Source organism: Melozone crissalis, unplaced genomic scaffold, assembly GCF_028551555.1.
Source record: "Melozone crissalis strain CALT ecotype California unplaced genomic scaffold, PUWL_Pcris_2 ptg000057l_1, whole genome shotgun sequence".
Classification (NCBI taxonomy): Eukaryota; Metazoa; Chordata; class Aves; order Passeriformes; family Passerellidae; genus Melozone; species Melozone crissalis.
This window is the reverse complement of record NW_026535835.1, coordinates 11064682-11072406: the sequence shown is the minus strand read 5'-3', so window position 1 is coordinate 11072406 and position 7725 is coordinate 11064682.

The window sequence follows — 7725 nt, the reverse complement described above, 5'->3', positions numbered from 1 at the left end:
GGGAGAAGTCTGTCCCATAGCCCCTGAAGGGAAGCACAACTTTGCCTGGATTTCTGTCCCAAAGTTGCTGACATCTCTGGAGCTGCCTCCATCCTGTGCCAGCTGGAATGCCGGGGCAGCTGTGGCACTTGGGAGCAGGGTGTACCTGAGCTGTGAGTGCTCCAGCAGCCCCATCCAATGTCAGGCTATTCTCTGAACAGAAATCTGTGTTCTCTGTGTTTTTGTGTGCCCCAGGAAGCAGATGGGAGCTGCTGTCATTCCCACTAGGGCATCCCCCTTTGCCAGCCCTCTGGGGACAGAGGGGTGTGCCCTGCTGTGCCCTGTGCCACCCTCACTGCCCGTGGGAGCCACAGGGCAGCCCCAGCCCCATCCTCCGTCCTGGTGGGGCACGGGGTGCTCCGGGCTGGGGAGAGGCAGCACCTTCCCCACCCTGGCCAAGGTTTTATTGTGCTGCCTCTTTATTGTTGTGTTTACAAGGCAGGCCCTTTATAGGTTTTCCTATGAATAGTTCCAAGGAGAAGGTAATTACCTTATCACATGCAGGATGATTTATAGCCAAGGTGGCAAGGGACACTCAGCTCCACATCGGCTCCGTTTGAAAGACAATCCGCCCGTTCTTCCCGGGGTCAGCGGCTGGGGAAAACAAAAGGGCTTTGCTTTGCTTTGCCTTAGTGCCCGGGGGCGGCTCCTGCACCGAGCCCTGGGCTCGTCACCCACCTGCAGCCCCTGGGGACACCCGCGGTGGTGGCTCTGCCCTGGGGACACCTGCGGTGGTGGCTGTGGCTGTGTCTTGGGGACACCTGCAATGATGGGCTCTGCCCTGGGGACACCTGCGGTGGTGGCTCTGCCCTGGGGACACCTGCAATGGTGGCTCTGCCCTGGGGACACGCAGCACGGAGCAGCCACAGCGGGGCACTCACAGCGTCCCCGCGGGCTGGTAAACACCCCAGCTATTGGACTGGTAGTTTTATTTTTAATTTATTTTATTTTTAATTCATTTTCCGCTTCCCTCCAACTGCCTCCATGCCCGGGGAGCACAGGCAGTGATTTACCGTCACCTGCGGCTGTTCCTGCCCTGAGCATCCCCGGGCTCTGCCGTGTCCGGTGGCCCCGGGAGCGGCCCCGGAGCATCCCCGGGCCACGAGGTGGCACCACGACCCCGGGCACGGCGGCGGCAGCGGCGGCTCCGCTGGCCCGTGTCCCCTCGGCGGGTCCCGCTTGTCCCTGGGTGCTGTCGCGGGGTGGTCCCCGACAGGACCCGGGTGGCACCAGCGTGTCCCAGCCCGGGCAGCCCCGGTGTGTCCCAGCCCCGGTGTGTCCCAGCCCGGGCAGCCCCGGTGTGTCCCAGCCCCGGTGTGTCCCAGCCCCGGTGTGTCCCAGCCCCGGTGCCGAGCGGGATCCGGGCCCGGCGCGTTCCCCGCGGCACTCACGGGGCGTTTTCCCTGCCGGTGGCTTCGGCCCGGGGCTGTGACCGCGGTGTCAGTGACAGCGGCCCGTGAGCGATGGGTGCCGAGCCAGGGGTGACTTCCAGTGGCGGGGTCAAAGGGAAGAGGCTGATCCCCGGTCCATGCCCGCTGTCTGTGCCATAAAAAATGGCCCCGCGCCCTCTCGCAGGCCGTCCCTCCCTGGGACCCGCTAATCCGGTGATTTTTATCCTGTCTGTTTTCCTTCTCTCCCCTCGGTGATTTTTATCCTGTCTGTTTTCCTTCTCTCCCCTCTGCAGCCTCCCGGCGCTCCCCCTCGGGCTCCGGGGTCGCGCTGATGGATGGAGCCGGCAGCTCGGAGGGAGGGGATGTGGGCACAGTGAGGGGATGTGGGCACAGCAAGGGATTTGGGCACAGCGAGGGGATTTGGGCACAGCGAGGGATTTGGGCACAGTGAGGGATTTGGGCACAGTGAGGGGATTTGGGCTCAGCCCGACCCTCGGTGGCCTCACCTGGCTGTCACCACGCTCCTCCCGGGGGCTAAAGGTGTTGCAGGAGGGATCCCAGCAGGAAAAGTGTGGGCAGGGAGGGAGCAGTGTGGAAGAAAACCACGGGGGCACCACGGGGCTCTGGGCACCGCAGCGCCAAGTGGGGATGGGGACAGGGATTCTGAAGGAGCAGGATTGTCCCTGGGGTCATCCCTTGCTGTGCCAGCCCTGGGAGAAGGGAGCCCACGCTCCCCGGGGGGGTCCTCTGGCTCCCCGGGAGCCCAGACTGGTATTTCAGTCTAGACGTGCTGGTATTTTTCAGTCCAGCAGATTTCCTTGATGGCCCAGCGGTGGAGCAGGGGCACGCTCGGCACGCTGGCACCTGCAGGGTGGGGGATTCCCATGGGGGCACAGCCTCGGCAGGCAACATCCCCAATCCCTGCCCCTGGAGCAGCAGGAAAAACGTTTGCACTGGAATGGGAGGGAAAACTCTGTGGAACTCGAAATTTGCTCATAAAGCCGGGCTGGCCGGGTGGGAGGCTTGCCACATCTTGCTCGAGCGCTGGCCCACGGTGCTGCGATGGGCTGGGTGATCCAACAACCACCCCTGTTCCTGCTGCCCCTGTGAGCCGGGCTGGGGCTGGGCAAATATTTTGGGGGGCACCCAAAGCTCAGCACTGAAACATCACCATGGCTTGGGTCAGTCCCCTCACCGCTGGGCTGATGCTTTTAGCAGCAGCAATGCCCCTGTGTGTGCCACCCATGCCAGGGGACCCATCCCGGGGACAAAGGCGGCTTTGAGGGCCCGGCCGTGCCTGGGCGGCCTCGGGGATGTGTGAAATTCGGCTTTGGCCCAGCTCCTTCCTGGAGCGGAACTGTTCTCAGCGAAACCGTCCCCAGCGCCGCCCTAATGGCTTTTCTCTGTGCGCCCGCATTAATGAACGCGAGGCCCAGCCTAATCGGGGGGAAGCCATGCAAGTAATTGCCTGAATTTTTAATTCGGGGTTATGATAGGGGAATCAAAGTCACACGGCAGCCGCCGAGGCCGCCCGCGGCTCCGCGCCATTGACTCCCGCAATTCGCTTTTGATTTTTGCCCTCCCGGCTCCCCCCACGGCCGCTGGAGACCCCGCTGGGGGCCGGACCCTGCCAGGGAGGGCACCGGGCAGGGAAATGGGCCTGGAGTGGGGTCTCACCTGCAGCAGGCGGGGGGAGCTGGGCTGTGCCCGTGGGGGGCTCTCGCCACAGGTGGGAATTGGTGCCAGCCTCCAACGGCATTTCCTTGTGGAGAGCTGGATTTTACTTTTCTTGGGACCTTTTGAGTTTCTCAGGTTCCGTTGTGGCAGCTCTTGCCCTCAGCCTGGGGAGGCACCAGTGGGGACGCCCAGCTCAGAGCATGGCTGGTGCCACCATTGTCACACGAAGGGCCAAGTGACACAGACACTCATGGGGTGACACAGGGGTGTGGGGCTGGCCAGGTTTTGGGTTGGGCCTCCCTGTAGGCCCAGGGACTGGCACTGAAACCACCCCAGATTTGGAACCCCTGTCCCCAGGGAGCTCCTCAGCCCTGAGCATCCCCTGGGCCCTGGCAGCGGCCGCTCTGCTTTTGTTTTCCCAGAAAACAACCCCACCTCCACACCGGTTCCAGCTCGCCGCCCTCCGCTTTGTCTTAAAATTCATAAAGAGTCAGAGGACACGCGGCAAAGCAGAATGGCATCCGTGCAATGCCCGCCCCGTGGGGACACAGCGGCCACCAGGGCCACCCTGCCTGGCACGGGGATGGGGGTGCGGCAGGAGGGGCACGGGGCCGGTGCCACGCTGGCCGTGGGGCACAGCCGGGCACGGTGGGCACGGGGCAGCCCAGCCGCGCTCAGGGACCCTCTGCCTGCCCGGCTGTGCCCCGTGACCCCGTGTTTGGGGTTTGGGCCCTGTTGTGGTGTTCCTTGTGCCGATCCCAGGGGCAGATAGCATTGTTTGCCCTGACACGTAAGCCGGTGACAACCTCGAGAGCTCTGGCATGGATTCCGAGCGCTCTCCCGGCCTGCCCCGCTCCCAGCAGCGCCTTTTATAGCCCAGCAGAACTTGTTTGGCTGTGGCAGCCAAGCAGAACCTGAGCGGGAGCTGGGGCTGGGGCTGGGGGGGGACACGAGCATGGTGGGTGCAGGGTCATGTCCACACCCCACAGCCCCACAGCCCTGCCCAGGGTCCCTGCTGCCCACGGCTGCCCAGCCCTGCCCAGGGTCCCTGCTGCCCACGGCTGCCCAGCCCTGCCCTCCCTCCAGCTCAGCACACGGCGAGGCTGAGGGAACCCCCCAGGCTCTGAAATGAGGGGTCTGGGTGTTTGAGGGGGCCCAGAGTGGGGGATACAGCTGGGGAGGGGATGTGGTGGGAAGGCAGAAGGACACATGGCCGTGGCCATGGGCAGGGGATGAGCTGAGGTGGTCCTGAGCCCACTGCCTGTCCCCTGGCAGGGCAGAGGGACACGAGCAGCCCCAGAGGGGTCCCTGGCAGGGCAGAGGGACACGAGCAGCCCCAGAGGGGTCCCAGCTGCAGGTGAGGGCCCAGCAGGCCCCCTGTGCCCCCCAGAGCAGCAGAGCCTCGGCGCAGGACAGGAGGTGAAGACGGATTATGAAAGTGTTTCTTTGCTTTGCTTTTGAGAAAGGAGAACTTCAAAGGGGCCATTTATCACCAGACAAAGAGAGTCGCGAGTTATTTGCGAAGCGGAGGGGAGAAACATTAATTACCAGCGTGACGGACAAACGCTGCTGCTGGTGTCCTCCTGCCCACCCTGCGCCCTGTCCCAGCAGGCCCCGGGTGGCTCCTGTCCCCCCCAGGCCAGCCCCAGCTCCTCTCCCGTCTCCTCCCGTGCCGGGTGGAGCTGTGGGGCTCTGGGTGAGGGCACGGGGTGATGGATGTCCCCAGGGGGATGCGTGTCCCAGCGTGGGTGCACCCACACGGCTGGAGGGGCAGCGTGGGGGCTGCCCATTGCTGCCAGCACAGCCCAGCCCCACCTGAGTGCTCCTGGGGGCTGAGAGCAGACATGGTGCACACCTCATGGGGATGAATCCATGCCCTCGATCCATTCCTGAGCCCCAGGGCATCTCTTCCCAGGTTCATGTTTGCTGTGCTTGGGGCAGGGGGCAAGCAGGGGGGAGAGGAGATGTTTCCCCACCAAAGCCTCGCTTTGTGGCATGGTGACAGCTGGGACATGTCCCTTCCTGGGAGCTGAGTGGGTTGTGCAGCACAGACCGTGATGGGGCATCAGTGGGGTGTCTGTGCCGGGGCCAGCAGGGGACAGGCACAGCAGGGGACAGGCACAGCAGGGCTCAGCCCATGGATGGGGCACCCCAGCACGGAGCCTCTCTGCCAGCAGCTCTGCAGAGGGAGATCCAGGGCTGTGCCCATGATCTGGACAAGCCAAAAGGCGACTTGCCCCCTAAACAAAGGCGCCCACAGCCCTGGCTGCCCCGCAGGGTGACGGTGGCAGCTCTGGGGGCTGTGCGTGTCGGGGTGCAGGGCAGGGGGGTCCCCCGGCCCTGCCGGCGGGGCGGGCAGCTCTGCCTTTCATGTGTGACCCCTCCCGAAACCACAGCTTCCCCTGGGATCAACCGCGGGTCATATTTAATAAAGGTGGGGATGGGAGAAGGCTCAAAACATTACATCAGCGTGTGGGGGAGGCGCAGGCGGGCCGGGAATGCGAAAATCTCAGCGCAAGTGGGGGCAGAGCAGAGGAGCCCTCGGTGAGGGGCTGCCATGGGCCGCGCCGGTGGGAACTCGCTTGCCCACCGCCCGCGGGGTCAGAGGTGTCCGCACGCGCTCGGGCGTTAAATGAAACAACCTGCGAGGGAAAATGAGAGAGGGGCAGAGAGCAAACGTGCAAACGTGCCCCTGGCACAAATCCCCAGCGCTGTGCCCGCCCCGGTGCCCGCAGGAAAATCCCCCCAGTGCCCCTGTGCTCCTGTGTGCCCACTCTGCTGTGCCAGGGGACACGAGGCTGTCCAGCCAGGACAGGGGGTGCTCTGGGCCTGGTTCCTGTGCCATGCAGTGCCGGGGGACACAAGGGTGTCCAGCCAGGACAGGGGGTGCCCTGTGCCATGCAGTGCCGGGGGACACAGGGGTGCCCAGCCAGGACAGGGGGTGCCCTGACCCTGGCTCCTGTGCCATGCAGTGCAGTGCCAGGGGACACGAGGCTGTCCAGCCAGGACAGGGGGTGCCCTGACCCTGGCTCCTGTGCCATGCAGTGCAGTGCCAGGGGACACGAGGCTGCCCAGCCAGGACATGGCTCCTGTGCCGTGCCATGCCAGGGCAAATTGCCCTGAGTGCCTGGGCCGTGCCCAGGGCTGACCCCAGGGCTCTGCTGCCGGGTGGGAGCTGCAGCCTGGCTCAGGGCGGGCAGCACTGGCCCCTCTGTGATGGAGGAGGATGTGGCCGCGGGTGAGGCATTGCCCGGACAGGGCGGGTGCACCGGGATGGATTTTCCCTCCTTGTGGCCGGTGTGGAGGGATGGGCTGGCTGCTGGTTTGGGGTCCCTGAGGTGATGGGGAGCGGGAGGTGAGGCCGCTCCAGCCCGGGAGCCGCCGGCCGATGCGAACCGGGCGCCCCGGGAGGCTTGAGGGCAGAGCAGAGCACGCTCCGGTCAGAGCAGATTAAAACACCCTCTCCTGGTGCCGCCTGCCGCATTCCCAGCCGCAGGCACCTCCCGCTGGAAGCTCGGGGTGATGCTCCCGCGGGGCTGGGGCTGGGAACCGAGCTGGGAACCGAGCTGGGAAATTCTCTGGGAAATTCTCTGGGAACCTATGTGGGAACCTGTCTGGGAAAGGCTGCGCTGGCAGCCCCGGGCAGCCCCGGCCCCCCTGGCCGCTCCTCTGCCCGGCGCAGTTAATGAGCTGTGCCGGACAGCGCTGGGAAAGGGCGGCCGGCAGCCAGAACCGGGGAGCGGGGCGTGGAGAAGGGGAAGAGCAGCGGGGCGAGAGAGATGGACCAGAAAACGACACCCACTTCATTAGCCAGGTGGTTCCAAATGTGTGGAAACAGGACAAGGTCCGGGGCACCCACTGTGACAGAACGCGATTATCATGCGATGCCATGGAGGCTGTGCAAAGAGCACGGCAAAGCTCGGCAGCCCACTCGAAAGGGACGGGGAGCTGCTGGGGCAGGAGCCAGGCTGTTCCCAGGCTGGGCACAGAGGGTGTCACAGCCCTGGTGGCACTGAGGGGCTGCCCGGGGTGGCACAGGCCCTGCAGGGTCCCTCAGCCCCATGGGTTTGGTGTCTCTGCCATCTCCTGGGATCTGGAGAATTTTGGGGTGACCTGCTGTGGTGTGAAGGATGAGGACACCTGTGGGGGCAGGGAGTGGTGGGAGTCAGTGACACCGACCCTCAGAGGTGGGAACGCTCACCAGTGACCTGCTCCCTGCTCCCTGCAGACCTCGGGGTGCAGGGCACAGCAGGGCTGGGGAGCCCCTGACCCCCACACCAAGGATTCACACGGTGCCACGGGGGTCACAGGGAGCTGCTGGCACCTCCCTGTGGCACCAGGGCCGGGAGCTGGCTCCAAGCCGGGAGCTAGGAAAGAGGCTTTTGGGGATTTTTCGGCGCTCTCTTCTCTAGGTTGTGCTCAGCTGCTGTGTGGCCAAGACAACCCCAGTGCGGCCGTGGTGCGCTCGCCCACACCTCCCTCCCAACACGGAGAGGTTTCCTGCTCCCTGAGACCCCCAGCATCCCCCTGTGGCTCTGCCCTGTCCCCAGAGGGCAGGGGGCTCTCGGGGTGCTGTGATGCCATGTTCCATGGAGCAGGAATGGTTTCATGGGCAGTT